Source organism: Macaca fascicularis, chromosome 14 (assembly GCF_037993035.2).
Source record: "Macaca fascicularis isolate 582-1 chromosome 14, T2T-MFA8v1.1".
In the NCBI taxonomy this organism is placed as follows: Eukaryota; Metazoa; Chordata; class Mammalia; order Primates; family Cercopithecidae; genus Macaca; species Macaca fascicularis.
The window spans coordinates 124,742,895-124,755,864 of record NC_088388.1 but is presented as its reverse complement, the minus strand read 5'-3'; the positions used below and the strand labels follow the sequence as shown (position 1 = coordinate 124,755,864).

Here is a 12,970-nt window from a genome sequence, read left to right as displayed (position 1 = left end):
CGCCACATCTGGAACTGCTCTGGGCCTCCTCTAATTGCCTCACTATTTTCCGAGGAAAAGCGCCCCCATCCCCAGCTCTCCGTTGCTGTCCCTTCCCTCTGGCCTGTCCCGAAATCCACCTGAATGAACTCCAGGCCAGGGTTTGGGATTCTTTGGGGAGGGCAGGGCATCTCTCCAACTTGCAGCTCCTAGAAAAGAAAGAAGCCACACATGGACCTGGCTTTGTCCCTGGTGCCCGGAACACAGGGTCCTTGAAGAATTCAGGTGGATCCCTTGGGACACAGCAAGACTCTGCCCCCTCTTCCCGTCAGCAGGTGTCTGTCATGCCCAACATTGTCTGAGACTAGGGGGAGGCAAGGAAGCAGAAGATCGAGTTTCTGCACTCAGTGCGCCTGCCATCGAGGTGCAAAGACAAAAAGGAAGTGGAGAACCAGTCAGGCGAGGTGTGGCTTATAATCCTGACCACATCTCATTTGTCCGCCCATCACCTAGGGGCCCGGACTGTGTGTTGTCTCTAGTGGGTGCCGTGATGCAGCTGTAGCCCTGTCCTGGAACAGCTGACATGTTTCAGAGATTGCAGGAGAGGCACCCAGGCATCAGGAGATCACTAGCAACGTGCCCGTGCGGCCTGGGTGGGGAGGGGCCTTCACGGGGTGCTGAGAGCTTTCAGGTGGAGAGAAGGGAGGGGCACTCCAGAGGAAGGGGTGATGTGCTGAGAGCTTTCAGGTGGAGAGAAGGGAGGGGCGCTCCAGAGGAAGGGGTGATGTGCTGAGAGCTTTCAGGTGGAGAGAAGGGAGGGGCGCTCCAGAGGAAGGGGTGCTGAGAGCTTTCAGGTGGAGAGAAGGGAGGGGCGCTCCAGAGGAAGGGGTGATGTGCTGAGAGCTTTCAGGTGGAGAGAAGGGAGGGGCGCTCCAGAGGAAGGGGTGATGTGCTGAGAGCTTTCAGGTGGAGAGAAGGGAGGGGCGCTCCAGAGGAAGGGGTGCTGAGAGCTTTCAGGTGGAGAGAAGGGAGGGGCACTCCAGAGGAAGGGGTGATGTGCTGAGAGCTTTCAGGTGGAGAGAAGGGAGGGGCCTTCACGGGGTGCTGAGAGCTTTCAGGTGGAGAGAAGGGAGGGGCGCTCCAGAGGAAGGGGTGGTGTGCTGAGAGCTTTCAGGTGGAGAGAAGGGAGGGGCCTTCACGGGGTGCTGAGAGCTTTCAGGTGGAGAGAAGGGAGGGGCGCTCCAGAGGAAGGGGTGGTGTGCTGAGAGCTTTCAGGTGGAGAGAAGGGAGGGGCCTTCACGGGGTGCTGAGAGCTTTCAGGTGGAGAGAAGGGAGGGGCGCTCCAGAGGAAGGGGTGGTGTGCTGAGAGCTTTCAGGTGGAGAGAAGGGAGGGGCCTTCACGGGGTGCTGAGAGCTTTCAGGTGGAGAGAAGGGAGGGGCGCTCCAGAGGAAGGGGTGATGTGCTGAGAGCTTTCAGGTGGAGAGAAGGGAGGGGCCTTCACGGGGTGGTGAGAGCTTTCAGGTGGAGAGAAGGGAGGGGCGCTCCAGAGGAAGGGGTGGTGTGCTGAGAGCTTTCAGGTGGAGAGAAGGGAGGGGCGCTCCAGAGGAAGGGGTGGTGTGCTGAGAGCTTTCAGGTGGAGAGAAGGGAGGGGCGCTCCAGAGGAAGGGGTGGTGTGCTGAGAGCTTTCAGGTGGAGAGAAGGGAGGGGCGCTCCAGAGGAAGGGGTGGTGTGCTGAGAGCTTTCAGGTGGAGAGAAGGGAGGGGCCTTCACGGGGTGCTGAGAGCTTTCAGGTGGAGAGAAGGGAGGGGCGCTCCAGAGGAAGGGGTGGTGTGCTGAGAGCTTTCAGGTGGAGAGAAGGGAGGGGCCTTCACGGGGTGCTGAGAGCTTTCAGGTGGAGAGAAGGGAGGGGCGCTCCAGAGGAAGGGGTGGTGTGCTGAGAGCTTTCAGGTGGAGAGAAGGGAGGGGCGCTCCAGAGGAAGGGGTGGTGTGCTGAGAGCTTTCAGGTGGAGAGAAGGGAGGGGCGCTCCAGAGGAAGGGGTGGTGTGCTGAGAGCTTTCAGGTGGAGAGAAGGGAGGGGCGCTCCAGAGGAAGGGGTGGTGTGCTGAGAGCTTTCAGGTGGAGAGAAGGGAGGGGCCTTCACGGGGTGCTGAGAGCTTTCAGGTGGAGAGAAGGGAGGGGCGCTCCAGAGGAAGGGGTGATGTGCTGAGAGCTTTCAGGTGGAGAGAAGGGAGGGGCACTCCAGAGGAAGGGGTGGTGTGCTGAGAGCTTTCAGGTGGAGAGAAGGGAGGGGCCTTCACGGGGTGCTGAGAGCTTTCAGGTGGAGAGAAGGGAGGGGCCTTCACGGGGTGCTGAGAGCTTTCAGGTGGAGAGAAGGGAGGGGCGCTCCAGAGGAAGGGGTGATGTGCTGAGAGCTTTCAGGTGGAGAGAAGGGAGGGGCCTTCACGGGGTGGTGAGAGCTTTCAGGTGGAGAGAAGGGAGGGGCACTCCAGAGGAAGGGGTGGTGTGCTGAGAGCTTTCAGGTGGAGAGAAGGGAGGGGCCTTCACGGGGTGGTGAGAGCTTTCAGGTGGAGAGAAGGGAGGGGCGCTCCAGAGGAAGGGGTGCTGAGAGCTTTCAGGTGGAGAGAAGGGAGGGGCGCTCCAGAGGAAGGGGTGGTGTGCCTTCTGGATGTGCCTGCAAGTAGTTCGGTGTGTTACTGCAGTGTGGAACTTGGGGCAGGGAGCGACTTGGCTGGAGAAGTAGCAAGCCTGGGGAACTTGGATCCTGACCCATAACGGAGGGGAGCACGAGAGGGCAGAGGTCGGAAAGCCCAGGGAGGCGGGGTAGGTAGCACAGAGCTGTTGAGGGGTCGGGGCTGTGGCACCCCTGGAGCCTGCCCCGTCCTGATAGTCCTCTCAGCCGGTGACTGAAGGACCAGTCTCTAAGCAGCAGACAAGCTGTCAACATCAAGACACCCAGAAGCTCCCTGGTTTCCGCTCTCCCCGGGTCTCAGGTCACCACTTAGCACAGCTGTGTCTGGTGCAGACCTGGAAGGGGTGTGGGAGGGTCTGTTTGGCTGGTGGGTCTCAGGGTTCTTTTTTTTTCTTGTGATGGAGTCTCGCTGTGTCACCAGGCTGGAGTGCAGTGACACGATCTCAGCTCACTGCAATCTCCGCCTCCCGGGTTCAAGCAATTCTCCTGCCTCAGCCTCCCGAGTAGCTGGGACTGCAGGTGCACGCCACCACGCCTGACTAATTTTTGTATTTTTAGTGGAGATGGGGTTTCACCATTTTGGCCAGGATGGTCTCGATCTCCTGACCTCGTGATCCGCCTGCCTCAGCCTCCCAAAGTGCTAGAATTACAAGTGTGAGCTACCGTGCCCGGCCCTTAGGGTCCTTCTTGTACTTGTTGGGGGCTCCTTGTTCCTGGCAGCCCACGGTCTCCCCCACCTGCCCAAGGTGGGCCCTGGGGGGGCCGCTCTCAGGCCCAGCGACCTGGCTGACCTGTCCTGGGGGTCTGACTGCCGCCGGAACCTCAGAGAGGATGGGGAGATCTTGGAGCTGCGTTTAGGGTTCCAGTTGGAAAAATGGAAGGGAAGGCACACTGCGTCCTGCCACCAGCATCAACTGAGGCAGGAATTCTCCTAACAGGGCCTGGCTCCAAAAGACGACAGGCTGCCCATCATCTGTCAGCCTCTGTTGTGGTCCCTGCCACAGTCTCTGTCCCTGTCTGACTCTCAGCGTTTGTAGGTATTCATCCCTCTGTGCCCCAGCACGTGTTCTCTGGTTAGTGCCTTCCTTTCTGTTAAGATTACACTCTTGTCCCCTCGCACCTGCCTCCCTCCCTGCCTCTCATTTTCTGTCTCATTTTCTCTCTCCGGTCTCTCCTTCAGTGTGAATTTCTCTTCTCTCCTCTGGGTGGCAACTTCTGCCCCGTCCTCTCTCCAGCCTTCCTTTCACTGGGGAGAGTCCCTCTTAGGGGAGGCCCAGCAGCGGCCGCACGATGCAGGGGTGCTGATGGGGGTGCCCCGAGCCCCCACAAGACCTGTGTAGGAAGGCAAGGAGGGATGGGCAGAGGCGAGGAGAGGGCGGTCAGAGCCACGGGCAGGGCCTTGGTCAGGGAAGTGAGGAGCCACCTTCACCTCATCCGGTCCCAGCCCGGGATGCCCTTCACAGAGACGGAGGCAGGAATGGTGCTCTTTTCTCTGGCATCCTGCAGCCGGGGCTCTGTGGGGCAGTGGCGGACTTTAGCCTCTGATGATCTCCATCAGCTCCTCTCTCAAACTAACTAACTGAGCCTGCTCTGCAAATGTTTGATGACCGGTCCCCTCTACCTCCCTTCCAGCCTCCCCAGGCCCCTGCTGTATAGAAATGCAGGAGCCTCTACCACTCAGAGGTGGGCACCAGCGCTGCGCTGAGTCCAGGAGGGGTGAGGCAGGGCTCTGCTGTTGCAGGGGAGTGGGGTTTAACAAACGTGTGTTGAGTGCATTCCGTACATTAGGCACTGGGCAAGTCTGGGGTATGGGTGGGCGTGTCCAGCAGGTCACCCGCCCGTCTGTGGACCACTCGATCTCCACCCCAGCATGGGGCCCTGGGGAATGATCCTAAGGTAACACTTTAAAGTTAGGACCCTTCAGTCACTCATAAACTGGCTTGAAGATGGGAAAGAAATGGTAGGGGCAGCTCCAGTCATGGGCCCCTGGGCTCAAGGCACTTCAGCACTTCACGACCCCTCAGTCAGGACCCAGAAGCCTTCCTTGGGGGAAGTCCAGCAGGCGTCCAGCTGACCACTCCCTGCCTCGCCTGGCTCCCTTCCCTTGCTGGACACGCACTGAGTCACCAGGCCTGCTTCTCCCCAGGCCCCAGATGTGCAGACGCCCCTTCCACTCGAGGCCTGGCGTGAGGCTTCTCTCTGCTCCATCACAGCCCCTGGGCCTGGCTAAAGCCCCTGCTTCAGGTCCAGGCTTCCAGGCTCCCATCTCCGCAGGAGCCACCTGCAAACCCTCCCGAGGACCTCAGGTCCTTCTGTGTGGTCTGACAGCCCTCATGCCTGCCAGCCTCCATGCTGTCATCATGATTGAAGTTAACTCTGTTTAATTTTTTAAATTTTTTTTTTTTTTAAGACAGGGTCTCCTCGTGTCACCCAGGCTGGAATGCAGTGGCACAGTCATGGTCCACTGCAGCCTCGACCTCCTGGGCTCAAGTTGCCCTGCCTCCTTAGCCTTCCGAGTAGCTGGGATTACAGGCGTGAGCCACTGTGCCTGGGCAGAGTTAGCTCCATGTGACGTGCTGTCTGCATTGCCCTCTGTGGGTTCATGAACACCGACTGCACAGCTGCAATGTTCCAGTCGTTAGCTAGGCTCTTTCGTGTGGCCCGCTCCGTCTAATCACCTTGGTAACCGCTTCACAGTGGAGGAAACAGAGGCTAGGAGAGGTGAAAAGTCGGCCTGGGGCACCGGGCAGTCACTGCCTTTTCTCCTCCCCAGGACTCTGAAGGGATCAGCACTGCTTTCCAAGTACCAGTTGTGCTGCAGCAACTACAAAATGCCAGTTTTATGCGTTTATAAACACCACGTTTAACAAACGTGTGTTGAGTGCATTCCGTACATTAGGCACTGGGCAAGTCTGGGGTATGGGTGGGCGTGTCCAGCAGGTCACCCGCCCGTCTCTGGACCACTCGATCTCCACCCCAGCCTCTGTGTGCCGGCCAGCGCGGAGCGGGAGGGACCAGGCGTGGGGATGCATGCGGTGGGCTGGGGGTAAGGGTGGGGTGGGGGTGGAGGCCCACCGGGTTTAATGAGGTGACTGCCACTTGTAAATGAAACAGAAGGCGGAGCTGCTTGTGTGAACCTTGACCTCTCCTGTCCAGCGTGCCTTTCATCGGGAGCTTTATGAGCAGCCGCTGTGCTCAGATGGGACCCACCGCAGCCTGGGAGAAGGCAGGGCTGGTCCCAGAGTGGAGAGGAGGCTGCCTGGGGGAGGAGTACAGGCCCGGCTTCCAGAGTGCTGCACCTCTGTTGTCTCTCCCAGGAGTTTTGGAAAATAAATGGGTAGGGCTGGGTTTGAGAAGTTGCTTAACACTGTGGATTGCAAACTTGGAGACCTCTAAAAATGCACATTTCTAGGCACATCCCTGCCGCTTTTGGTTCAGTTGGTTTGATTTCAGTCTTGAAAATTGGTAATTCTAAAAAGCTCTCACAGTGATTCTTAAAACCAGTCAAATTTAGGAACCACAGTCTTGCAACACAAGGTAATGCCAACTCCAACAGAATCATCAGCTGGGATTCGAAACCCCAGTGCTCAGGGGTGATCATTGCCCCATTGACTGAGTGTCCCCACGTACTGGACACTGTGTTGTCTTACAGCCGTTACCCATCGGACCCTCCAAATAATTCTGCAAGGTGGATGGGATTGTCTCCATTTCATACATGAGCTGGAGGTTAAATAACAACCAAGGGGATCTCTTCTCCGCCTTTTGGCTAAGATCAAGTGTAACTCAACCAAGAAGAAACAGAACTGAGATTTGAAAATGGTTCATATCACTCCAGAAGTTCTCTTGTCAAGCAGATACTCTCCCATCAGCTTTATGAAGCTTACATAAAGGTGGCCGTTCACATGAAGATATCCGGAAACCCAGAAATTGCAGGAACCCAGAAATCACTGCCTTATTTTATTCTAAGTGTAGCCCTGGAGCCAGCTTTGGACATCGTGATTAAAGACAGCCCTGCAGGGCAGACGCATCTGGATGGCTTGTTCTCGACTGCATCCCCAGTGCCCAGCACAGGCCTGGTACATAGGAAATGCTTGGGACATACTTGTCAAATGGGTAGTAAATACTGACCAGAAGACCAAAATAGAAGGGCCCTGGATACAAAATCTAAGGCAGCCCCTTCTTCATTGCAAAAGTGGGCTTGGCTGGAAGGAGTACGGTTCTGGGGAAGGGCCCTGAGCGTGTGACCGAGAAGAGCAGCTCTGGGAATGGAAGGGGATGCCCTTTCCCTCTGCCCGGCCGACCTCTTGCTGCATCCGCGTGTGTGCATTTCAGTGGGGCCAGCCCTCTCAGTCCCACTCTTCTGGAGAGGGTGGTCGCAGGAGCTGCCCACACCCAGGGCCCCAGGCTCTGTGGTGTCCTCAGCCCCATGCAATGTGATAGCAGCCTCAGCTTCATTTTGCCAGTGCCTCATTCATCCAAAAATTATCTATCAAGGCTGGCAAGGCAACCATTGAATTGCATGCTTTAAATGTGTGAATGGTATGGTACTGTGGATTCTCAAACAAGTTATTAAAAAGAGAGAGGAAGAACTGTATTTTCTAGGCTGGAGATTCTTGGGGCCCTTGAACCCACTGAAGCTCTCACCTGTAAGGCTCACACCTGTAATTCCAGCACTTGGGAAGCTGAGGCAGGTGGATTGCTTGAGCCCAAGAGTTTGATACCAGCCTGGGCCATGTAGTGAGACCTCATCTTTCCTATTAAAAAAAAAAAAAAATTAGCTGGGTGTGATGGCATGCACCTGTAGTTCCAGCTACTTGGGAGGCTGAGGTGGGAGGATCACTTAAACCTATGAATTTAAGGCTACAGTGAGCCGAGATTGTGCTTCTGCACTCCAGCCTGGGCAACAGAGTGAGGCCCTGTCTCAAAAAAAAAAAAAAAAAATTGAGAAGAGTGAACTAGGCTGGATGCGATGGCTCATGCCTGTAATCCTAGCAATTGGGGAGGCCAAGGCAGGCAGATTACTTGAGGTCAGGAGTTCGAGACCAGCTTGATCAACATGGTGAAACCCCATCTCTACTAACAATACAAAAATTAGCCGGGCGTGGTGGCAGGCACTTGTTATCCCAGCTACCTCGGAGACTGAGGCAAGAGAATCGCTGGAACCCAGGAGGCGGAGGTTGCAGTGAGCCAAGATTGCACCACTGCACTCCAACCTGGGCAACAGAGCGAGACTCCATCTCAAAAAAAAAAAAAAAAAAAGGCAAAGAATGATTTAGTGAGCACCTCCTCTGCCAGGCACTAGCTATGTAGAGTGGAAAAGACGTGGTTTGTGATCTTAAGGAGCAGAGAGGCTTGGGCACTGAAGGAGGTGGGAGGGAATGAAACGTTAAGGGGTTGGGATTTTTCACCCCAGAAGGAAAAGGCTGAGGGTGGCAAGGGCTACAGAGGAATGGCACCTTTGACATCAAATTGTAGAGGGGAGAGGCCCCGACCCCTTGCACTGAGGACAGGTGAGATGGGAGAGGAGGCATCTCATCCATCCTTAATGGAGGCCGCCAGACCTGTGAGAGGTGGCAACGCTCTTTCCTGCTGAGGTCTGAACAGAACAGAATGAAACCTGTCTGCTGAGGAAGGTGGACGTGAAGCCTTCCTGCAGGCTGGGCGATGGCTTGAGAGACTGCTGGAGTGCTGCTTACCCCACGAAGCCTGACGATTCTATCTTTAGGTAAGGGGTTAATGAAATTTACAGTATCTTACAAACCAGCATACTTTTGAGAATGTAAGTTGACACTCAATGATCACACTAGGGCTGAGCGCAGTGACTCATGCCTGTAGTCCCAGCACATTAGGAGGGGCGAGGTGGGAGGATCGCTGGCATCCAGGAATTAGAGATCAGTCTGGGCAACACAGTGAGCCCCTATCTCTACAAAAAACAAAAAACTAGCCAGTTGTGGTGATATGCACCTGTAGTCCATGCTACTTGGGAGGCCAAGGTGGGAGGATTGCTTGAGCCCAGGAAGCCGAGGCTGCAGTGAGCCATGATCAGCCATGCTCAACCTGGGCAACAGAATGAGACCCTGTCTCAAAAACAAAACAAAACAAAAAGCAAAAAGCACACTGGAACATCGGGTTTAAACCAAGGCTGTCCCCGCAGGGAGGCAGTAGTATGGTCACTCTACCTTTGAGTGACTCCAGCATTGGAGTTTAACGCAGTAGGAGCCAGGGATCTGTGTCCCAGTTAATGCCTGGAGCAGGTGGCAAAAGCAGCAAGTGGAGCCACTGCCGGCCTCTTGGGAGTCCTGGAGGGACAGCCTGGGAGGGGGCAGTCGGAGATGGAAGAGGGTCACAAAGGGGAAGAGTCTGAGAATAGCTTGAGCCAGTGGCTCCAGGCTGTGGTCAGAGTGGCTGCCCCCCGGGTGAGCTGCGGCTAACCCAACTCCACACCACTGGGTGAGTATTAAACAAGCACACAGGAAATGTCCTCTGGGTGCCTCTCCCCTCCACACCCCCACTCCCCCAGGGGAGGCACAAAAGGGAAGCCGTGAGGGGCTCTTCCAAACTTCAAGCCCCAGCTCCAGCTCATTCTGAGGACAGGGATTCTTTTTTGTGGCTTGGAGCCTTTGGAGAATCTCAGGAAAGCTCCAGATCTTAGAAAATACACAAGTGCTCTCACAGTACTAGTTTGTAATTCAGTGGGTTCGTGGACTCCGAGTTAAGAATCTCTAGCTTAGAAAATGAGGTCTTCCCTTTCTTTTTAAAATAACTTTATTGAGAATTCACAATACCATATAATTTCCACATTTAAAGTATGCAATTCCATGGTTTTTAGTGTATTCACAGAATTGTGCAACCATCACCACAATAAATTTTAGAATATTTTCACCACCCCCAGAAGAAACCCTGCACCCCTTAGCCAACGCCTCTAATCCCCTGCCCCCCAATTCTCTCCAGCCCTCGGAGACCATTAATCTACTTTTTATCTCTAAAGACTGACTGATTCTGGACATTTCATCTAAATGTAACCATACAGTATGTGGTTCTTTGTCTGACTTCTTTCACTTAGCATAACGTCTTTAAGGTTAATCTGTGTGGATTAGTACTTCACTTTTTTCTTTTTCTTTTTTTTTTTTTTTTTAAACAGACTGGGTCTTGCTCTGTCATCCAGACTGGAGTGCAGTGGCATAATCATAGCTCACTGCAGCCTTGAACTTCTGGGCTCAAGCCTCAGCCTCTCCAGTAGCTGGACTTACAGGAGCGTGCCACTATGCCTGACTAATTGCTTGGGTTTAAAAAATTTTTTTTGTAGAGGCAGAATCTCGCTATGTTCCCCAAGCTGGAGTCAAACTTCTGGCCTCAAGTGATTCTCCTGCCTCCCAAAGTGAGCATTCCTCAAATGATCCTCCCAAAGTGCTGGCAGGAGCGAGTCACCATGCCCCGCTCTTCATTTCTAATACTGAATAATATTCCATTGAATGAATATGCCAAATTTTTTTGTTCATTCTTTAGTTGATGGATGCTTGAGTTGTTTCTACTTTTTGCTTTTATGAAGAATGCTGCTTTGAACATTGATATACAAGTTTTGTGTGGATATATGTTTTCATTTCTCTTAGGTGTGTGTCTAGGAGTGGAATTGCTGGGTCATATGGAAACTTCGTGTCTGGTCTTTGAGAAACTGCTAAATTGTTTTCCATACAGGCTGTACCATTTTATATTTCTGCCAGCAGTGCCCGAGGTTCCAGTTTCTCCATGTCCTCACCAACACTTGTTAGTGTTATTTTTTTCATTCTAGACATCCTAGTGGGTGCAAAGTGGTATCTCAGTGTGGTTTTGATTTGACTTTTCATGATTGCCAGTGATGTTTAGCATCTTTTCATGTGCTTATTGGCCACTTGTATATCCTCTTTGGAGAAATGTCTATTCAGATCCTTTGGTCATTTTTAAATTGGATCATTTGTCTTTTAATTATCCAATTGTAAGTGTTCTTTATATACAAGCCCCTTATCAGATATATGATTTGCAAAAATGTCATCCCAGTCTGTGGGTTGTGTTGTCACTTTCTTGATGGTGTTCTTGGAAGCACAGAGGTTTTAAATTTTGATGATGTTCAGTTTATCTGTTTTCCCTTTTGTTGCTTGTGCTTTCAATGTCATAGATAGGAAATGTCGTTTAACCAAGATCACAAAGATATATGTGACTACGAAGCCTTAGCTGAACTTGACCTCCATGGTGGCCTCTGGGTCATGATGAGACTGGCGGCAACTAGCCAATATGGTGTCTCCAGGTGAATTCCCAAAGGGTCCCCTCCCTCCAGTGTAGCCCTGAGCTACATTCACCCCTCAACTGATGCCTTTGTGCAGGCACAACCTGCACAACATTAGGGGTTGCCTAGAGGACACAGGGACACTGGCTTTCAAACTTCCCAAAGTATTGGGCTCCTGAACCTGTGAATTTCATTCGCGACATGCTGTGGGAGCCACTTAAAAGAGGAGAGAGATGATGTGTGAATTCGTGATTAGCTTCATCCACAAGTGGTAACACTTACCAGGGAAATATATGATGAACAGTAATTTGGAAAACTTCACAATTTTATTGGTGGTAACAAACAGGGATACACAAGAAACTCTGCTCTGCATGGCCTGTGTATTTGAAGTTTCAAATAGTGAATATGGAGCACAACATCATATTGACAGGCTTTTAAGGGGCTGAACATGGTTATTTATACAGACAGATATCTGTACATGCATACACACATATGTACACATACACACACACACTCTCTCCCCAGTGTGTGAGGTTGAATGTCAACCTCACCACACCGGGTGGTGCCTTGGCCTGAGGTCACTCTGATTTTTCTAAATCTTATGTGAGTGAATTTTTTTTTTTTTTTTTTTGATACAAGGTCTCACTCTGTTGCCCAGGCTGGAGTGCAGTGGTGCAGTCTCAGCTCACTGCATCCTTGACCTCCCAGACTCAGGTGATCCTCCCACCTCAGTTTCCCAAGCAGGTAAGACTACAGGTTCATGCCAACACATCTAGCTAATTTTCTGTATTTTTGTAGAGAGAGGGTTTCACCACATTGCCCAGGCTGGTCTCGAACTTCTGGGTTCAAGTGATCCGCCCGTCTTGGCCTCCCAAAGTGCTAGGATTACAGGCATGAGCCACCGCGCCCAGCCTAGTGAAGTCATTTTTTCACGTATTTGTACTCTCATTGCAGCTGTGATGCTTGGTACAGTTGTAAAAAGAGAAATCGAATTGCTGCTGTGTGTTCTTCAGATCTGCAGCCTACAACTCCTTAGGAAAGGTGAATCTTTTTTTTTTTTTTTGAGGCGGAGTCTGGCTCTGTCGCCCAGGCTGGAGTGCAGTGGCGCGATCTCGGCTCACTGCAAGCTCCGCCTCCCGGGTTCACGCCATTCTCCTGCCTCAGCCTCCCGAGTAGCTGGGACTACAGGCGCCGCCACCACGCCCGGCTAATTTTTTTGTATTTTTAGTGGAGACGGGGTTTCATTGTGTTAGCCAGGATGGTCTCGATCTCCTGACCTCGTGATCCGCCCGTCTCGGCCTCCCAAAGTGCTGGGATTACAGGCTTGAGCCACCGCGCCCGGCCGGAAAGGTGAATCTTAATGACCCAAGTCTCTCTGCAGAATCCTGTTTCTAAATGTGGTAGAAAATACTGAGACAGAACATTTGCCATGGGACATTTACAGGCTTTATACAAATGTATTTAGTTCTCTTTTTCCAACATAAAATTCTTGTTTTAAGATACAAGTAAAATTAATCTTTAAATGTAAATGTAAATTAGCAGACAAAAAAGGCTGGACATGGTAGCTCACACCTGTAATCCCAGCACGTTGAAAGGCCAAGGTTGGAGGATCACTTGAGCTCAGGAGTTTGAGATTAGCCTGGACAACATAGGGAGACCCCATTTCTGCAAAAAAATTAGCCAGGCTTGGTGGTGCGTGCCAGTAGTCCCAGCTACTTGGGAGGCGGAGGTGGGAGGATCGCTTGAGCCCAAGAGGGAGATGCTTCCTCACAGTTAAAACCAATCTCCTAACCCATTAAATTCCTGAACAGGTATTACAAAGGCAGAAAACTTTGCCCCTTATCCTTAACAGATATAGTGTCTTTAAAAATAAAAGTTGTATTTTAAAAAGAGGCGGGGACGGAGAGTGCTTTACAGCTTTGTCATTGAAGCTGCCTGAGGAGGGGGGACTCAGGAGGCAAAGAACGAGGACGTCTCCGAAGGACACACTGAATTCCGGGGAGAAGGCGGATTATGCCTGGAGTTCCCCATCTCTGCCGCA

General features: G+C 52.6%; 1 protein-coding gene across 10 annotated transcripts in view; it reads left to right on the top strand.

Moving 5' to 3' along the window:
* RPUSD4 (RNA pseudouridine synthase D4) overlaps window positions 1–12,970 on the top strand; it is a 138,359-nt gene that overhangs the window by 22,337 nt on the left and 103,052 nt on the right. For 2 of the 10 annotated variants that reach the window (XR_012423916.1, XM_045369991.3), the window contains exon 8: window positions 6,322–7,263. The exons of the other annotated variants lie outside the window; for them this stretch is intronic. The gene's annotated coding sequence lies outside the window, so the exon portion shown is untranslated. Of the gene's footprint in view, window positions 1–6,321; window positions 7,264–12,970 lie in introns of those variants that run through there. 10 annotated transcript variants of the gene reach the window in all.